This window comes from Prionailurus bengalensis, chromosome A1, assembly GCF_016509475.1.
Source record: "Prionailurus bengalensis isolate Pbe53 chromosome A1, Fcat_Pben_1.1_paternal_pri, whole genome shotgun sequence".
In the NCBI taxonomy this organism is placed as follows: domain Eukaryota; kingdom Metazoa; phylum Chordata; class Mammalia; order Carnivora; family Felidae; genus Prionailurus; species Prionailurus bengalensis.
Window position 1 is genome coordinate 79,895,329 of NC_057343.1, and position 17,902 is coordinate 79,913,230.

At 48.8% G+C, this 17,902-nt stretch overlaps 1 long non-coding RNA gene across 1 annotated transcript; it reads left to right on the forward strand.

Annotated features, from left to right (window-relative positions):
• Window positions 1-9,971: 9,971 nt before the first annotated feature.
• Window positions 9,972-14,172, forward strand: LOC122468469. Its single transcript, XR_006293260.1, has 4 exons — window positions 9,972-10,311; window positions 10,562-11,191; window positions 12,630-12,748; window positions 14,089-14,172. It is a non-coding gene; the product is annotated as an uncharacterized LOC122468469 (long non-coding RNA).
• Window positions 14,173-17,902: the final 3,730 nt, after the last annotated feature.

Below are 17,902 nucleotides of genomic sequence, written 5' to 3' on the forward strand. Positions count from 1 at the left end.
CAGCTTTATTCTTAATTGCCCAAATTTGGAAGCAACCAAAGTGTCCTTCAGTAGATGAGTGGATAAACTGTGGTGCATCCAGACAATGGACTATAAGGTCGTAAAAAACAAACAAACAAACAAAACCTACTCTATTAAGACACAAAAAGACAAGGAGGAAACTTAAATGTGTATTACTTAGCGAAAGAAGGTAATTTGGAAAGGCTCTATACTATATGATTGCAACTGTGACATTCTGGAAAAAGGCAAAACCATGGAGACAGTAAAGAGATCAATGGTTGCTAGTGGTTGGGGAGTGGGGGGGTGGGGATGAAAAGGTGGAGCCCCGAGGATATTTAGGGTAGTGAAACTACTCTGTCTGATAGTATAATGATGGAGACATGCCATTATACATTTGTCCCAACCCATTAACGTACAACACCTAGATTGACCCCTCATGTAAAGTATGGACTTTGAGTGATTATGATGGGTCAATGTAGGTTCATCAAATGTAACAAATTGATCATTCTGGTGGAGGATTCCGATGGCAGGTGTATTTGGCCAGGATTCCCCAGATAAACAAGACCAATAGAGACCAATAGAATGTGTGTATATACAGATACAGATACAGGTGGATAGATAGATTTATTATAAGGAATAGACTCACATGGTTACAGAAGTTGACAATCACAGGACCTGAAGTCTACAAGCTAGAGACCCAGGAGTGCAGATGCCGTAAATTCCAGTCCAAAGGATGGCAGACTTGAGACCCAGGAAAAGCCAATATCCCTGTTCAAAAGCAGTTGGGCAGAATGGATTCTTTCCTACTTGGGAGAAGGTCAGCCTTTGTTCTAGTCAAGCCTTCAACTGATTGGATGAGCCCCACACATTCTGTAGGGCAATCACTTTACTCAGTGTACTGACTTAATTGTTAATCTCATCCTAAAACACCCTCACAGAAATCCCCAAAACAACGTTTGACCAAATATCTGGACACTCTGGCCCAGGCAAGTTGACACACAAAAGCAGCCATCATGTTGAGGCCATCGGTACGCTTGTGAGGGCACGAAGTATCTGGGGACTGTTTGTGCCTTCTGCTCAATTTTTCTGTTAACCCAAAACTGCTCTAAAAGGTAAAATCTGTATTTTTTTTAAGTTTATCTATTTATTTTGAGAGAAGGAGAGACAGCAAGCATGAGTGGGGGAGGGGACAGAGAGAGAGGGGAAAGAGAGAATCCCAAGCAGGCTCCGTGCAGTCAGCAGGGGTTCATTATGGGGCTCGAACCCAGGAACCGTGAGATCATGACCTGAGCTGAAACCATGAGTGGGACCCTCAACTGACTGAGCCAGGGGCCCCTAATATCCGTATTTTTTAAAACGACTAATACCTCAGAATGAACAGCACACTTTTCAAACAAGTAACTTCTGACTATATGGAAGGGGAATGAATCTTACAAAAACAAAGGAATTGATTAGCTAGATTTACCAGACAATTGTTCAAAAGCGTCCCACCCAGAACAGGTATTAGCTCATCCCCTTATCATATGACAATAGTCCTAAATTGGCCTAAATTGGCCATATGGTGATTGGCCAATCACCATATGGTGATTATTCTATCATTGTCACCGATGAGAGTTTCTGGTGTAGACAAAAGTAGACAGAAAAATCTTCAGTCAAGACAATTCTGTCACCTCCTGTGTAGACAGTAGGAGGGGGCCCTTTTAAAGGCCCGCACTTCAGCACACAGCCTGCTCACGCCGGGGCCTAGAAAGGCCCTAAAAGCTTTGGTAACAATGAGAGAAGGTAGATTTTAGTGCTGTTACACCAGGCTTGATGTTGGAGCATAGTTCAATAAAATCAGAGGTTCGCAAACTATTGCCTAAGGCTCAAATATGGCCCGCCACGTGTTTCTGCAAAGACAGTAACATTGAAATAGTATTATAGCCCATTTGTTTACTTATCATCGATGGCTGCTTTGGTACAACCAAGGCAACTACAACTCACGGCATCTGGACACAAATCCTGTAAGACTGACTGTAAGACTGGCCCTTGGTAGAACGATCCTGCCAACTCCTGAAAAAGTTCATCAACCGTTATTTTTCACGGGGCAGCTTTTCTCTTTGAGTTTCATGAGAGAAAAGAAACGACCCGTTCTAAATGCCGTGTGGTCTCCTGCGTTGGATCCTGGACAGAAAAGGAGCATTAACTGAAAACCGGGTGAAAGCTGAACGGAGTCTACGTAGCTTCTGTAGGAAGAAATACAGCAATGTTAATTTCAGGGTCTTCGCAAGGTGGTTACTTAGAATGCTAACAGGAGGGGGTTTCTCTGTACTATCCATGCAACCGTTCTCAAATTCTAAAACTACTCCAGAATTAAAAAATAAATAAATAAAAATAAATAAATAAAGTTAAAGAAAGAGTCTCCGTGGATAGACATTCGACGTAAGCATTCGGAACGTAAAATGAAGTCTATCTCCAAACTGAGGAGCGATGTGGCTCTGAGTCATCCATTCATTTATCCAACAAGCGTTTAAGAACTTGCACCGGCACCCCACCTCCCCCCAAAAAGCCTCTTTTGCATAAATACAGATAAACATCAGCATGCTTTCCTAATTTTGGTAATTGCATCCAAGCTAAATGTTGGAACCTGTAAAAATATTTCTGACACGGATAATGATATCAAAAGTAAAGGAAGGAGGGGGCACCTGGGGGCCTCAGTCAGTTAAGCGTCCGACTTCAGCTCAGGTCACGACCTCATGGTCTGTGGGGTTGAGCCCTGCGTGGGGCTCTGTGCCGACAGCTCAGAGCCTGCTTTGGATTCTCTCTCTCTGTCCCTACCCCCCCTCCCCAAAAGAAATAAATACACATTTTTTTTTAAAGTAAAGGAAGTAGAATAGAAGATTCTTCCAAGGGTATTGTGGACAGGTAAGTCTAAATGCCTCTAAATACATGGGTAACAGCTAATTCAGAGACTAAACAAATAAAGGGTTTCATTTTTAATCTTCCCAGAGGAAGATTAAAAAAAAAAAAAAACCAAGAAGTATGAAATGAATACTTCCTTAAAGTATTTATGAGAGGAGAAGTTAAAAAACATCTTTGAACATCTGCTGCTCACACGGGTAGTAGGTCTCCTCCGTTGGATGCCTTCCAGATCTGAGCACCAGGAAGACATTAACCTAGAGTCAACCCGAATTACCCAGGCTGGGGGCCAGTCTGGGTTTCGGCTGCTTTGTGACACCAGATCAGAGAGAACTTGTTTATAACTCGGACAGAAAGATCACGCTGCGTTCAGACGGTGTTCTGGATGACTGGGAGCCAGACACTTCAAAAGGCCGAAGTGGGAAGGAAACTCGGCACAGGGGGCTCACGGAACAGGGGAGCTCCCACCTGCCCCCCAGCCGGTCAGACGGAGGAGGCCCAGGCAACCGCACTGAGCGGGAAGCAGAAGCCCATGGGTGCGGATTCCGCCGAGTCCCGGGGTGGGGAGGGCGGGGGTATTTTCATTTTGTCAATTGCACAAAGAAGGAAGATACGCCTCCCCTTTTCTCGCTAAGGAAACGTCCACACTTATGGGCTTGACCGTGGCAGGTGGGCCGCCTCCCCTTGCAAGGACCCACCGCACTAAAGACCAGCCTATCACCACTTGCCGTGTCTCAGAGATCCAGGCCATCTGGTAAACCCCTCAGCAACCACACACGTCTGCCCCCTCTGTCTCGGTCTCACTTCCGCCCCCTGAAAGTTGAAGGGCCTGGAATAACAACAGTGAACTTCAACTCGGAGATTTCAGGTCCTGGGGGCGGGGGGGGCAGGGACCTCTGGCATGCAGACGCTCCCTTTGACGCCTCAGGGACGTCTCCTCCAGCAGAGGTCCCTGCTCGGGTATTTGGGCAAGGTGACTCTGAGCTCATCCATGTGCTGAAATGCATAGGGCTTCTTCAGGGTCCAGCCTTCGGAAACCGTTACAGCAGCCACGGTGATTCAGGAAAGGCACCTGTGGGGTCCCCCAGAAGGAGATGTGAGTTTAGGGGGGCAATGGTGTTGTTTGGATTGTACTTCCTGCCATTCCATCAGTCAGGCTCTTCTCTCCCGAGCTGGAAATGAAGTGTTTCCTGATCGCCAAGGGCCTGAGATACGGAGTTACAAGTCCCAGTACCAAAAGTAATTCAAGGGCTCGTGGCTTGCCCCAGAAAACACTGACCACGTGTGACAGGCCACAGATCTTTCCTGGTTTAACCCCCACGTGGACTCTGTGATGGGGAGAGTGCTATTACCCCAACTTGACGCCGGAGGAAACTGACTCTCATGGGAAATAACCTGCCCCGGGGTCATTCCTCTAAAAAGGGCCCCAGACACCAAGGTCCACACTCTTAACCACTAACACCCCACCTGGAACCGGAACACAAGGGGTGTGAATGGCCACAATTAGTGTCCAGAAGGGGCCTGCCTACCTTCCTCCTCAGAAATGAAATTAGGACTAAGACGAATGTAGGGTTTATTCAGCACCATCCTCGAAAGCTGAGGCCTGGGGTTCCTCTGACCCACGGGATCCCTCGGGTGTGGTCAGTAGCCAACTGGCCCGTCTCAGAACAGCCAGCTCTGAGCACTGGGTGTTTCCTCATGACTTGACCTCACAAACAGCCAGCCATTTGGAAACCAGGGTTAAAAAATGTTCCATAATTCCCAATTACAAGCAAAACTCACATGGGATTTAGGGGCGCCTGGCTGGCTCAGTAGGTTGAGCATCCGACTTCAGCTCAGGTCACGATCTCACAGTTCATGAGTTCGAGCTCCACATCAGACTCTGTGCTCACAGCTCAGAGCCTGGAGACTGCTTCGCCTTCTGTGTCTCCCTCTTTGCTCCTCCCCCATTAGCTCTCTCTGTCTCTGTCTCTCTGTCTCTCTCTCTCTCAAAAATAAATAAATGTGAAAAAAAATTCACATGAGATTTGGTAATGGAGCTACATCTAAAATCAAAGTGGTTCATCTTCTTGTTAGAAAAACTAACAATTTTCTCTATCAAATTATAGGTATATGCATCTGCTTTGTCCGTGGTTCTGATTTAATCCACTTTTCTGGGTCTGTGATGGTAACACTATATATAATTTACAAAAGTACTTTTCCTGCGCTGGCCTTCTATGACCACATTGCGATTGTTTTTGTTAATATCTTAAGCACCTAATAAAATTAACTATACCCCCATTTCACTAAAGGCGACTCTCTTCTCAAATTACATCCTGTACTTTTGTATTTTTCCACTGAGGTACATGCTTACCTGTGCCATATGCAAAGGGTTGTCATTAAACATAGGCTTTTGTTTCGAAAGTCCAGGTATTTATGAATTCTTGTGTTTGAAAATTACCATAGCTTCATTCACTAATTAATAGTTTGTAATTTTTTACAGAACGCCTCACAAATTTGTATGGCATCCTTGTGCCGGGGGCCAAGCCAGTCCTGTCTTTATCTTTCTAATTTTAGTGTCCGTGCTGCTGAAGCAAGCATTAATTAATACATTTTGAAGTTTCGCGCTTTGTCTTAAGCTACTAGTCGCAATCTTACAATAATGTCAAAAGTCAGACTCTTCTCATATCTGAACTTTCCAATCACGTAAACTTATCTTTAGTGATGAGATACAAAGCTGACGACATTCAACCGTTTTCACCTACTGAAATGATAGCTTGATACAAGCTGAAGTGATAATTTTATACAATTTCACCCAACGTCTCGGGTTGAGCGCAAACCAGAAAGCTTTGCAAATATGACCTTGAAGCTAAGGAATGAGAAGTAATGCGCGTGCTGGAGTCGCATTTTCTGTATTTGTGCAAAAGCATATTTTTCTGAATGCGTCTGAGTAGATCTACAAGGACGCATTGCCCGTGGTATTCTGAGCATAAAGAGTGAAAGCCACAATTCGGTTGCATATCAGAACTGGCAGGAGTTCTAGTCCAAGGAAGCGATCTGATGATAGCAATGTTGTAATACAGTCTGTGGTGAGTTCTCTTAAGACACAATGTTCTGTTCTTGTCACTTCCTGTTCGGCTAAATGTAACTTTTGCAATGAGAACGAGCATGGAGGTAGCAAGCTGCGAAAATAATTTATGAGAGCCAACGCCAAGAAGTAAACATTTATGTTGAGGGAGAATAAGAACATATCTTCTTGAAGATGTGCCGTGCTGACCGAGTGTTAGAAGGGACCGTGGGACGCTGTGTGTGCGTGCGTGCGCCTGTGCTGGGGTGGGGTTGGGGGGAGAGCATGTGTGCGTGTGGGTTTCTACATTCATAGAAGACGAGCCAGAAAGTGTCCATTGATTCGAACTGAACTGGCTTGAACTTGGACACACTGGAATTGTACGAAAGGCATCCCAGAGATTTTGGAGGAAATGAACCAGAACCCCGTTTCCAGTCAGAGTGGAATTAACTCTATAATTGAGTCTGACGCCGTGACTCTGTGAGCTAGGAATTTTGATAGATGGTGTTTTGTGAGCTGAGCCAGGCTGGAGTTTCAGCATACATGACATGCTTGTTTTCCATTTCAGGGGAAGAGTTAAATTCTAGAGCAAGGATGTCTTCATTTCTCTTTCTCTCCTCCTCTTCCTCCTGAATTTAGAAATAGCAAGCAATCGAATCACAGACAGGGATTTCTCAATGGATTCTCCCAAAGCAGTGATGGTTAACAGGAGGAAGGCAAGCATCAGGGGTAGGAAGGGTGGGAACAACTCCCACAGCAACCCTGCAGAAGCTTCCATGGGTGTAATCTGAGGCATCACCACTCAGCCATGCGGGCCTTCCAAACAACCCCTTTGAGGGTCCACTGGGGACCCCTGGATCCCAGGCCCTGCCACGGGCTGGAGACAGCATGAGAATCAGGGGTATCATAGGCGGTGGGTGGGTCCTGGGGACCCAGGTAGTTCTGGGGCAGGTGCTCTGGGATGCCAGGCTTGGTGTGTGGGAACCGCTTCACCATAACTCAGAAGACCTGCTCGCGGAATGTTCAAGACCGCTCACTTGGCTCAGACTGAGCTCTGCGGTGTGAGTCTTGGCTGCTCCCACGGAGAGAGCTGGGTAAATTTTGACCCTTCTAGGACTTACCTCATTTATAAAAGGGGGATAAACAGAGCAATTGTGAGGAACACATAAGGAATTGAATGGAAAAGCTTAGGGCAGAGCTTAGCACTTAGGAAAACTAACAAGTGCCTTGTGATGGATCACACAGTCCATCTAAACCTCTCAGAAGGAAGCCGGGGCCGGAGTTTTGTCAGCCAGGGGGCTTGTGCGTCCCTTGAGGGGAAGAAGAGAGCAAGGTGGATGGCAGAGGGTGAGTGTCCACTGTGGAAGAGGGCGGGAGGTAGCAGGTTACCATGGATGTCCACTCAGAAACCCAGAGTTCACCAGACTTCTCCAAAATCCAGACAGGACAGGGGACGTGGCTGTTCCCAAGCACTCATACTTTCTCTTCCGCATTTTCTATTACTTTTAAAAATTTATTTATTTAAATCCAAGTTAGCTAAGCTACAGTGTAGTCTTGGCTTCAGGAGTAGAAGCCCGTGGTTCACCACTTCCATATGACACCCAGTGCTCATCCCAACACGTGCCCTCCTCAGTGCCCGTCACCCATCTAGCCCGTCCCCCCACCCACAGCCCCTCTAGCTGCCCTCAGTTTGTTCTCTGTATTTGAGTCTCTTATGGTTTGTCTCCCTCTCTGTTTTTATGTTATTTTTGCATTTTCTTTCAGACTGTGGAGGCTGAAATGTGTCTGGAGAGACTTCTGCTAATCTAGACAACAGGAACAAGAAGCTGGTCTAGTGATAAAATTCCCTCTGCCATTGGGTCCCGTCTTCGCTAGTTGTGATCTGATAATCCTGTCCTCCCCTCCACCCCACGCGAGCTGCATGGAAGCTCACATCCACAGAGAATACGTCCTCTGCAAGTTCAGCTGCCCCGTGTCTTATGCAGGCTTCCCTTCGAGGTCACCACCTCACCTGGCGGGGTCTTGGAGTCCCCCAACCCCCCCCCACCACCGGGTGAGGTGATGACCTCTCCTCTTCTGCCTCTTCTCCCTCCTTCCCACTCTCCCATCTTTGTAGGAAAACCACCCAGGACAGATGGCTGTCCACGTTTACTGGTGACAACCAGAACGTACCAGCAAAGCCTTTGTCTCCCAGTGTGTCATCAGACGCCCGTGGAGTCGAACATCCAAGAGGTGCATGTGGCTTGTGGCCCATGCCTGATGCTGTTGTGCAGTCGGCATCCAAACACCGCGTTCTCACAGGGCCCTGAGTCTCAGATGTGCAAGGCTAAGCTTTGGTTTGTGCTTTTAAAAGAACTGAACCCCATGAAAGCGTTTCTGTTAAAGATGAAATTATTTAATTTGACAAAGAAATGAGTCTCAGGAGATTCAGAGGGAAGCAGGCAGGGCTTGGCACATTTCCTCTAATCTCTCTTATCTTCAACCCTGTATCAAAGAGTGTAAACAAAAGCTTTTCCTTTCATATTTATGGGCATCTATCTAAGTTGGCAATATCAATCTGTTCCAAACGCAGTGGTATATATATTTGCTTACTGGGGTAGACTGGATTAAAAGCTGTTCATCTTTCTGGATGGGCTCTTGTGAGCTACAGATTCAGAAATCCTAAAAGCAAATCTTACGAGAGCAAACACATTTTCTCTCTAGCAGTGCTGTCCTGGAAGGGAATGTGCTCTGGGACCAGTGCCCATACATTTCAGCTATGATTTTAGAACATCATTTTAAAACAAATATATATATATATATATATACACACACACATATATATATGTATATACATATATATATGTGTGTGTGTATATATGTGTGTGTATATATATATATATATATTCACTTCAGCTCAATTTTGATTTTGATAATGCCTTGCCAACAGTAGGGGAAAAAAATCACAAGTGTATCTGGTATTTGTCCCTGATGAGCGCTGGTGCAGATAAACACGTCCGCTTCCAATGACTAGCTCGAAAACAATGATGGCCACAGCTCAGAAGCCTCGCTCACTACTCTGAGGAGACAGATCTCTAAAGCATACTTAGTGTTTGACCTTTTCAGTAAAGGGCATATGAAAAAGAGTCAAATTCCAGACAAAATGGAGAGAATCTAATAAATATACTTAGATTTTTTTTCTCCCCCAAGCGATCAGTCCATTTTAGATATCAAATATCAACCATCTTGGTTGCAAAAGGGATGCTGCAATCTTGAGCCCAGTGGGGGTGGCTGCAGTTTGCGTGGTAAATCGTGGGGCCAGAAGGAGCATCCAGGGCCGGAAGGGGTTCATCCAATTCAAGTACGTAACCAAATTATTTGATACAAATATAGGAAGGATGTGCAATGTTTCTACGTACCCATAACCTGCCGTCTTTTATAGTGCTGGAACTCCAAGCGAGACTGAACTATAATATTTTTAATTTTTTTAATGTTTATTTATTTTTGAGAGAGAGAATGAAAACAGGAGAGGGGCAGAGAGAGGGAGACACAGAATCCAAAGCAGGCTCCAGGCTCTGAGCTGTCAGCACAGAGCCCGATGCAGGGTTCGAACTCACAAACCACAAGATCATGACCTGTGCTGAAGTCAGACGCTCAACCAACTGAGCTACCCAGGTGCCCCCAAATTTCTTAAATTTACATCATATGTCTCTCTCTCTCTCTCTCTCTATATATATATATACACACACACACAACCAAATACAAAGGTCAAACATTTGCCAAAAATTGAAAGGAGTGACTTTACAGAGCTCATTTAAATAGTCTTGGGGTGGCCTGGTGGCTCTGTATTTGATGAGGGGAAAGATGTTCCCCAAATGATATTAAGTGAAGATAAGAAAATCAGGTTGCAAAGTATGATTGTCTTTTTATAAAAATAAGTGTGCAGAAGAAACACTGAACCGATAATCACATTTAGCTGTGATTATCCCTGGGCAGGGGAATTACGGAATGTTTTTTCCTTCCTTTAGGTTTCTGCATTTTGTGCTTGATGTGTATTGTCTCTAAGTGACATGTTTCATAAGAAGAAGGGTCTGGAGTTTTGAGGAGCGTCAGTGTGCCTTCAGGGTGGGAGCCAGGCCGGGGGCAGCTTGCTCCCAGGACAGCAGCTGAAGATCTCCCAGTGAGCCTCTAAAAACAGAGAAAATTGCAGAAGTTGAAGTGAAAACCACGAGACTCTTTCTCTTCTGAAGGACATCCTCAGGGAGGATGTGCCGATGAAGGACAATCCCCTCCTCCAGGCAGACCTCCGTCATGGATCCTGGCTCTCCAGGAGTCCCTTACTTACACCTGCAGCTTATGGTTCTGGGACACGGCACCCCATCAGCCAGGTTGGTTCAGCCCTTCACTCCTCTCTTCCTTCTGCCTTTTCGGTGTGGAGAAAGAGAAAGTTTCATTCTAAAAGCTACCAGGGACCCGTGAGAGTTCTTTGTATAACCAGCGAGTTCTTCGGGGAAATTAAAAAAAAAAAAAAAAAAAAAACATACTTAGGAGAAAAAAAAAAGACTGAGTCAATTGTTTAGGAAAAATACTTTGGGGCACAAATGACCAAGTTAGTAACCAGGGTCTCGCTCTCTCCAGATGCCCTGTCGCGGCCCAAGTCCCCAGCAGCAGCAAGCTGGCACGCTTGGGTGCATTACGCCTGATTTCTGAGCACCGTCCCTGAAGAAATGACCCTCTGGACTCAGGCTGCCCACTCCTCTCTGGAGAACTTCATACGTCAGATCCAATGTCCGCTGGCCCTGGGCTCAGGTCTGTTCAAATAAGGAATTCTGATCAGGTAGAGGGGGGCAGATTGCAAATAAATTCTTCCAGGCAGTGTGATTCCCAGACCTGGGTTTCACAGGTGAGTGAACCAAAATGGGGTGAGGGACAGACAATAAAGACCAAAAAAGGGGGATAGATTTCCAGGTGCCAGTTAAGGACAATTTTCAAAATAACAATTCCCTATACCCTTCTTGCCAAATCCTACCATCATCTCATTAAAAACAAAACAAAACAAAACAAAATATTTTTTAATATGAAAAAAGCCAGGAAGAACATCATCTCAGAATAGAGAACAGTCCTGGCCAAGAGAGCTCCTCGGACCCATCATTCTGTCTTCCCATCATTCTCAAAGTCCAGGGTACTCATCATCTTCCCATCTCGCCTGGGGTTCGTAAGCATTTCTCGACACAAGGACCTGGCACCAGGACAGGATGACGTTCCTGGGTAAGTGTGAGTGGGGCCTGTGTGGGGTTGGACAGCGTCCCCCCCCCCAAATACAGGTCTACCCAGAACCGCAGAAGGTGACCTGATTTGGAGAAAGGGTCTTCTTGGCAGATGAAACTTTAAAACAAGGTCAAGTTAGATCGGGGTGGGTCCTCACCCAATGCCTGGGGTCTGTATAAGAAGAGGGGAGAGCGGGGGCACAGGGAGAGCGTGGGGAAGGAGGCAGAGGCTGTAGTGACGCATCTACCAGCCAAGGACGGTGAGGCTCGCCCAGCAGAAGCTCGGACGCGGGCAGGAGCAGACCCTCCCTCTGAGTCCCGCCAGCACTTTGATGCTGGACTTCGGGCCTCCGGAGCCAGGAGGGCCCTCCTGCTGTATTAGCCTCCGGGTTTAAGGGGCTCTGTGAGGCAGCCCCAGGGGAGTGACAGGAGGAAATACAAGGGCAGATCCATTCAGCGGCACTGAAGGTATGGAGCTTGGGAGAAGGTCTGTAGAGACGGGGCTCTTGGTAGGCGCCTTGAGAGAAAAACCTCTTTCATCAGCCAAAGGGTGAGGTCGAGAGTCAAGGGGCTGGGGAAATTTGGGGCCTGGGGAACAGTATGCAGCTGGCCCAGGAGTAGGCAACGGCCTGCCGGGACATTGCAGCGGTGGGATGCGTCCCGGGGGAGCCGCCGCTGCTGACCCGGGGGCGGGGGGGGGGGGTGCTCTGCCTCCATTCTGCAGCCAGCCGAGGCCCCCAGATGCTCTGCCCTTCTTACCAGGCTGACTGTCCAGAGGCCAGTAGTTTCTGGCACTGGGAAGCGAAAGGTTTTACTAAAACTTCCTAAAGGTGGCAAAATGATCAGATCATCTGGGTGACTCTTCTCTTGAAGGGACCTCATTGTTAAGAGATTACCCGTTTCTTCGAAGCGTGATCTCTTTCCAAGATCAATGCATGCACAGGTCTCACAGCCCAGCGTGCATGGCAGAAATCCGGCAAACCTTACTGCACAAGTACTCTTGCAAGGCCCAGGGTCAGGCCCCTACCCCTTAATGTCCTCATTCATAAGTGGGGGCCCTCCTCCTCATAAACACTCAAACCTAACTCCCAGGCTTTATTGTGACAATCGAATGAAATTGTGTATATGTAGCACCGTGCCTGGGATGCACTTAGTAAATGTTAACTAGTCCGTTTTTAGTATTCTTTTTATGTTTATGAGATAGATAGGGAAGGAACACCTGTGGTAGAAAACTAATTGGAAAAATTTATGATACGTTTTACCCAAGAATAACTCGGTGCGGTCATGAAACGAAATATAATTCGGATTCCTTAGTGGAGTCCTTGTGTTTCCACAGCCTGCCGGCGGGGGGCGGGGGGGAGGGGGGGTCCAGTGGGGGGGATGGTTAGCAAAACTCTTCTTGGACCCAAGAACGTTTCTTGCACATTGTTCTGGAACAGCGTCCTCAGCCTCATTGGTCAGTCATCCTAGCACATGTCGCAAAGAGCCGCATCACCCCAAGGTGCCCTCACCCCAGCCTGGTACAGCAGCTCAGTCCATCCCTTCTCTGGTTCTGCAGGTGAGCAAAATTCATGGAGGTCGCTTCCAAGTGTGTTTTTGTCGTTCTCACCCTGGGAGTTTTCTCTTTTGGGGTCATCTTTTTTTCTTTCTTTCTTTCTTTCTTTCTTTCTTTTTATGATTAGCAAAGATCTACATAAATTAAATTCAGTAACCATTTGTCAACAGTCTACCCTATCTGTATTTGCCTTTTAATGTTCCTGCTTTGGGTGTGTATTCCTTTAACCTTGTTGCATTTCGTTTAAATTTTTTAAATGTTTATTTGAAAGAGAGACAGGGAGAGAATGAGCGGGGGAGGGGCAGAGACAGAGAGACAGAGATACAGAGAGACAGAAACTGAAGCAGGCTCCAAGCTCCAAGCTGTCAGCACAGAGCCCAATGCAGGGCTCGAACTCACGAAAAGCAAGATCATGACCTGAGCCGAAGTCGGACGCTTAACCTCCTGAGCCCCACCAGGGGCCCCTCGCTTCATTTTTACATAATCGAATCCATGGCTATTCCCTCTATAGTTTCTTCAGTCGATTTATGCTTAGAAAACAGCCTTCTGAGGTTGGTTATAATTCTACTGATGTTTGAATTTAGATCCTTTTTTCCTAACTCTCTAATCCATCTGGATTTTTTTTTTATTTGATTTGACGTACAAATCTAACTATTTTTGTCTATTGCTTTGCTGTGTTTTTTTTTACAAATATCAGCTTATATCCCAGCATTCTTTATTTAAAATGTAGGGGGTTTTTGTTTTGTTTTTTGCTTGAAATGAAGGCTTGATCACTTGGTTAATAAACTTCGTCTACAGGTAGTCTTTCCTGAAATTGCCCATTAAATGATTGAAAGGTGCACAGATCAGGTAGAAAATGTGGAGAACTCCCAGGCTTGGACAGGGATCGAGGCAATGACTGGGGGACCAGGCTTTCCCACGGCTGCCCCCTAGCCCTGGCTGGGCACTGACTCTTTGCTAATAGGTGCTGGGCCCAGGGTTCCTTTGCTGGTTCACTGGCCCTTCCTGAGTAAACCTTAATCCCCACTACAGCTTACTAAACAAGCGGCTGCATATTGGAGTATTGGGCAAAGGCACAGCCTGGGCCAGAGCAAACACCCCCAACACAGGGGGTCCAGCCTCTAGATACAACGGGACTCTGCAAGAGTCCTGAGAGATGGCTCTGGGCCCTGACTGACAGACTGCCTTCAGCTGCCCAGGCGGGCTTCCAGAATGCACCTGATGGCTCGGTGAGAAGGGCAGGAAAGAAGCCAGGGGACCACAGAATAGTGGGACGCGGTAGCCTGCGTCCAATCACGGATACCCATAAATGGAGGCTTCTTTGCTACTCTTTCCTTCCCCAGAAATTCCATCCTGAAGCCACGGAGTGGGTTGAAGCAAGGTGGATGTCCATGCCAGGAGGAAGGCACCACGGAGGAGCACAGTAGGTGAGTGTGGCATCTGGGGGGTCTCCCGGAGCCCAAGCAGGTGGCGGGGGTGGGGGGAGCATCCAAGGGGGTGTGGTGCAGCCATAACGTCAGAGCCCAGTGGGATGGGGACTGAGGTGTGGGGGTGTGTGTCTGGGACTGGCAGCCTGGGCAGGGTGAGGGAGTGGAGTCAGGGTGGCAGGGAGGCAAGGAGGGGGCAGTCCAGAAACCGATGCCAGAGCACCTACCGAGAGGAGGGAGGAAGGCAGTGTGGGGGTGGGGTCTGGTGAGAGGCCGGCAGCATTTGGGAACTCAGTACAAGGGTGAGAGGAGGCAGCTAGGAGGCTCAGGGCTGGGGACGGAAGTCACGAATGCAGATGGGGTGAAAGCTAAGACTGTGGTCCTGGATTTGAGTTGGGGATGCTGGCTTGACCTGGTGGCTTTCGATGAATAGAGGGGTGTGTGTGTGTGTGTGTGTGTGTGTGTGCATGTGTGCGTGCCCTCTGGCTTCATCCCTGAGATCCTTGCCTGGACCTTGGTTTCTAAATCCTTTCTCCCTGCAGAGACGGCACTCCTCAGAGACTGGCTGAGGTGAGCCTGAAGCCACCGAGAGCCGGCAGATGAGCAGTGGTGACACACAGGCCCGTTGAAGGGCTCCACTGTCAGAAGCTCCCAAATCTGAGGACATCTGGAAACCTCTGAGCATCAGGAGAGGTGACGATGGTAACGGATGGGGATCCACTGAGTGAAGTGACAACCAAGAGTCCACACTGAGAGAAATAACTACAAGAATCAATACATCAGGAGTCAGATGAGAGGCTGGGGCACCTGGGGGGTTCAGTCGGTTGCGTGTCTGACTTCGGCTCAGGTCACGATCTCATCATACGTGGGTTCGAGCCCTGCATCGGGCTCTGTGCTGACAGCTCAGAGCCTGGAACCTGTTTCGGATTCTGTGTCTCCCTCTCTCTCTGCCCCTCTTCAGCTCTCCTCTCTCTCTCTCTCTCTCTCAAAAATAAATAAACTTAAAAAAAGAAAAGAAAATACACCCTGAAATATTTAGGGGTATGGAACATCATTTGGGCAACTTATTCTCCAAGGTTCCAGGAAAGATTTATTTGTGCTGCGCTTGTAGTTTTCCTGTAGGTAGATTATACTTGATTACAAAGTCTCTCCAACTTCCTGGGGGGGGGGGGGTGCCTCCCTGCAGTAGGGGGATGGGAGCTTCCGAGGAAGCAGGTGTATCCACCTGGGGAGTACTGTTCTTGCTCTCTCTACCACTGGAGGGGTTCCAGGTCACAGGTGTGGCAGCTGCAGTGACACAGGCACGTTCTAGAAGGCCGGTGTGGTGTGCCAGCATCCTAAATAAAGGACAGGGAGACCTCAGATGATGCCAATACAGGGGGATGGGGCAGGCTGACCGGCTCCCGTGGGGAGGGCCAGGAGATGTGTGTCCTGGGACTCTAGTCCAACTGACACCCTGTGGGAGGACATCAGAGAATCTGAGGACCTGGGATGGTGGCGAGGCTAAAAATAACCAGAGCTGCCGTTTACTCTGTGCGTGAAATCCTCTCCTCACATTCTCTCTCGTGACTGTCACAACCGCCCCGTGGGGCGAGGGCAGTTAGTGCCCCCGTGGGACAGGCGGAAACTGAGGCCCAGAAAAGTCACACGACAGGGCCTGTGGTGACCGATGTCCCCCACATGGTCACTTTGCAGTGCACACAAATGCCGCGTCTGTGTTCTATGCCTGGAGCTAATATAACATGGTGTGTCCATTACACCTCAATAAAAAAAATAAAGTGTAAATAAATAACAAATAAACAACATGGCAAAGGTGCGCGGTCCGGCCCTCACCCGCACAGGAAGGGGACGGTTCTCTGGCCGGCAGCCCAGGGAGCTGAGACACACGGGCTCCGGGCCAGACTTGGACCCCCACCGAAAGCCCAAAGCTGGGCCTTCTGGAACATCCATTCCTGCCTGCCTGAGCCCCACGGCCTGGGTCCTTGAGGGCCAAGGTCACGGACACACTTCTCCCGGATGTGGGAGCCACAGCATCGGTTGAGGATGAACCACAGGCACTAGTTACTGTTAGTGGCCCAAGGTGGCAGGACAGGCTCTTGGCTCAGCGTGGGGCTCACAGCCACCTGCACAATCCTCCCCTCTCTGCTCCTCCTGGAAGCAGACAGCCTCCTTCCTGTCCCCCCAGGTCCCCACCGCCCTTCCCTGGCACAGGGGACTAGGGATGGCCAGGGCCAGCAGGCACAGTCCCATCTGGACCCTCGGATCAGGGGCTCTGGGCTGTGGGCTTACATCAGGCCTCCTTGTCCCACGCACGTGGGCCTGGGGAGGGCTGGGGTCCTGGGGACAGCCCCACCATGTTCTCCTGTCCCCCACGAGTGTGACAGGGAAGGAGGCAGGGGGCCCAGGCCCACGGCCTCTGCAAGGGGCTGCCTTCTGTCCTTTCACTTGTCTTAGGACAGGGACTGAAAGACGAAGATGAGAAGGGACGGACGGGCCAGTCTGCAGCCTGCACACCCAGCCTGGAGCCCAGCACTCCAGGGTTCTGGAGCCCTGGTCCACCCGACGCCCCGGCCTCCTCCCAGTGCAGCCTTCCAGAGGGAGCAGAACCACGTCTCCATGCTTCTCTCTTTCCGATGGTGGCCTCCGGGGAGCGGAAGGGGTCCTTCCACATGTTTAGGCTCAGATGCTAGAAGTAGAGGAGGCATATAAAGGAATATATAAGCTCTACAGTACCCAAATAAATACTATTACCCTAGTTACTTGCAGGAGCATGAAGGGGAATAAATAATCAGGAGCAAAGTTACTTTCATCCCCACAGTAGCCACTTCCAGTAACCCTTTGGGGTCATTTCAGGCCTTCTGGAACCTGCAGTCCTCTGAGCTCCCCCACAACCCCTAGGGACGGCCACAGCTCCCAGGCAGCCCTGGAATCATACAGCCCCTCCTGATATTAGCAACGGTGATGGTGACAATACTGGCGAGTGACCGCAATAAAGATGCCATCTTGTTTATATATAACAGGCACTTTTGTCACTTGTCATTCACATTCCCCTATCCCTACAAGAGTTTCCGCAGAAGCCACAGGTCACTTCCCACATCCGAAATCTTTAAGGGCGAGGGTGATCCTTCCCACCCTCCAGTGTTCCCACTTCCTGGAGAGACAGGCCCCAGGCGGCCCCAGGGGATCCCATCCTGTCCTTCTCAGTGGGGAGCCTGCTCTCTGGGGTCCAGAGCCCTCCACCCCAGGCAGGGAGAATTTATACCCTCCTCCACCCTCCCTCTGGGTCAGTGATGTTTTCCAGCCTGTGCGGAAGGCTCCACTTCCCTTCCCATTAGCGGCTTCTTTGCGGTTCCAGAACCTTCCACATTAGCCCAGGAAGTGGACTTTGTCCACCCAGCACGGCTGATCGATGTGCACACACAGTCAGCAGATCAGCGTGGATGGAGGTCTAGATAGCACCCCTGCAGAGCCCCTGGCCTGTCAAAGAGGAAGTGCTTTTGGACTCTTTACAGGACAGACTCTGAATCTTCCCAGCTCCCTTATTGGCGGCTCTGAGAAGACACCACTGGGCCCTCCTGCCTTTCGGCAACATTCACCCCTTTTAGTGCTGCGGGGAGACCACTGCTGGGTATGGGGCTAAGTGTGAATTCAGCCCTTTACCTGCACCTCTCCCCTTCCCACCCTCCCCACCTCCTCCTGCCTCCCTCCCCCACCCCTCTTCCAATCCCCC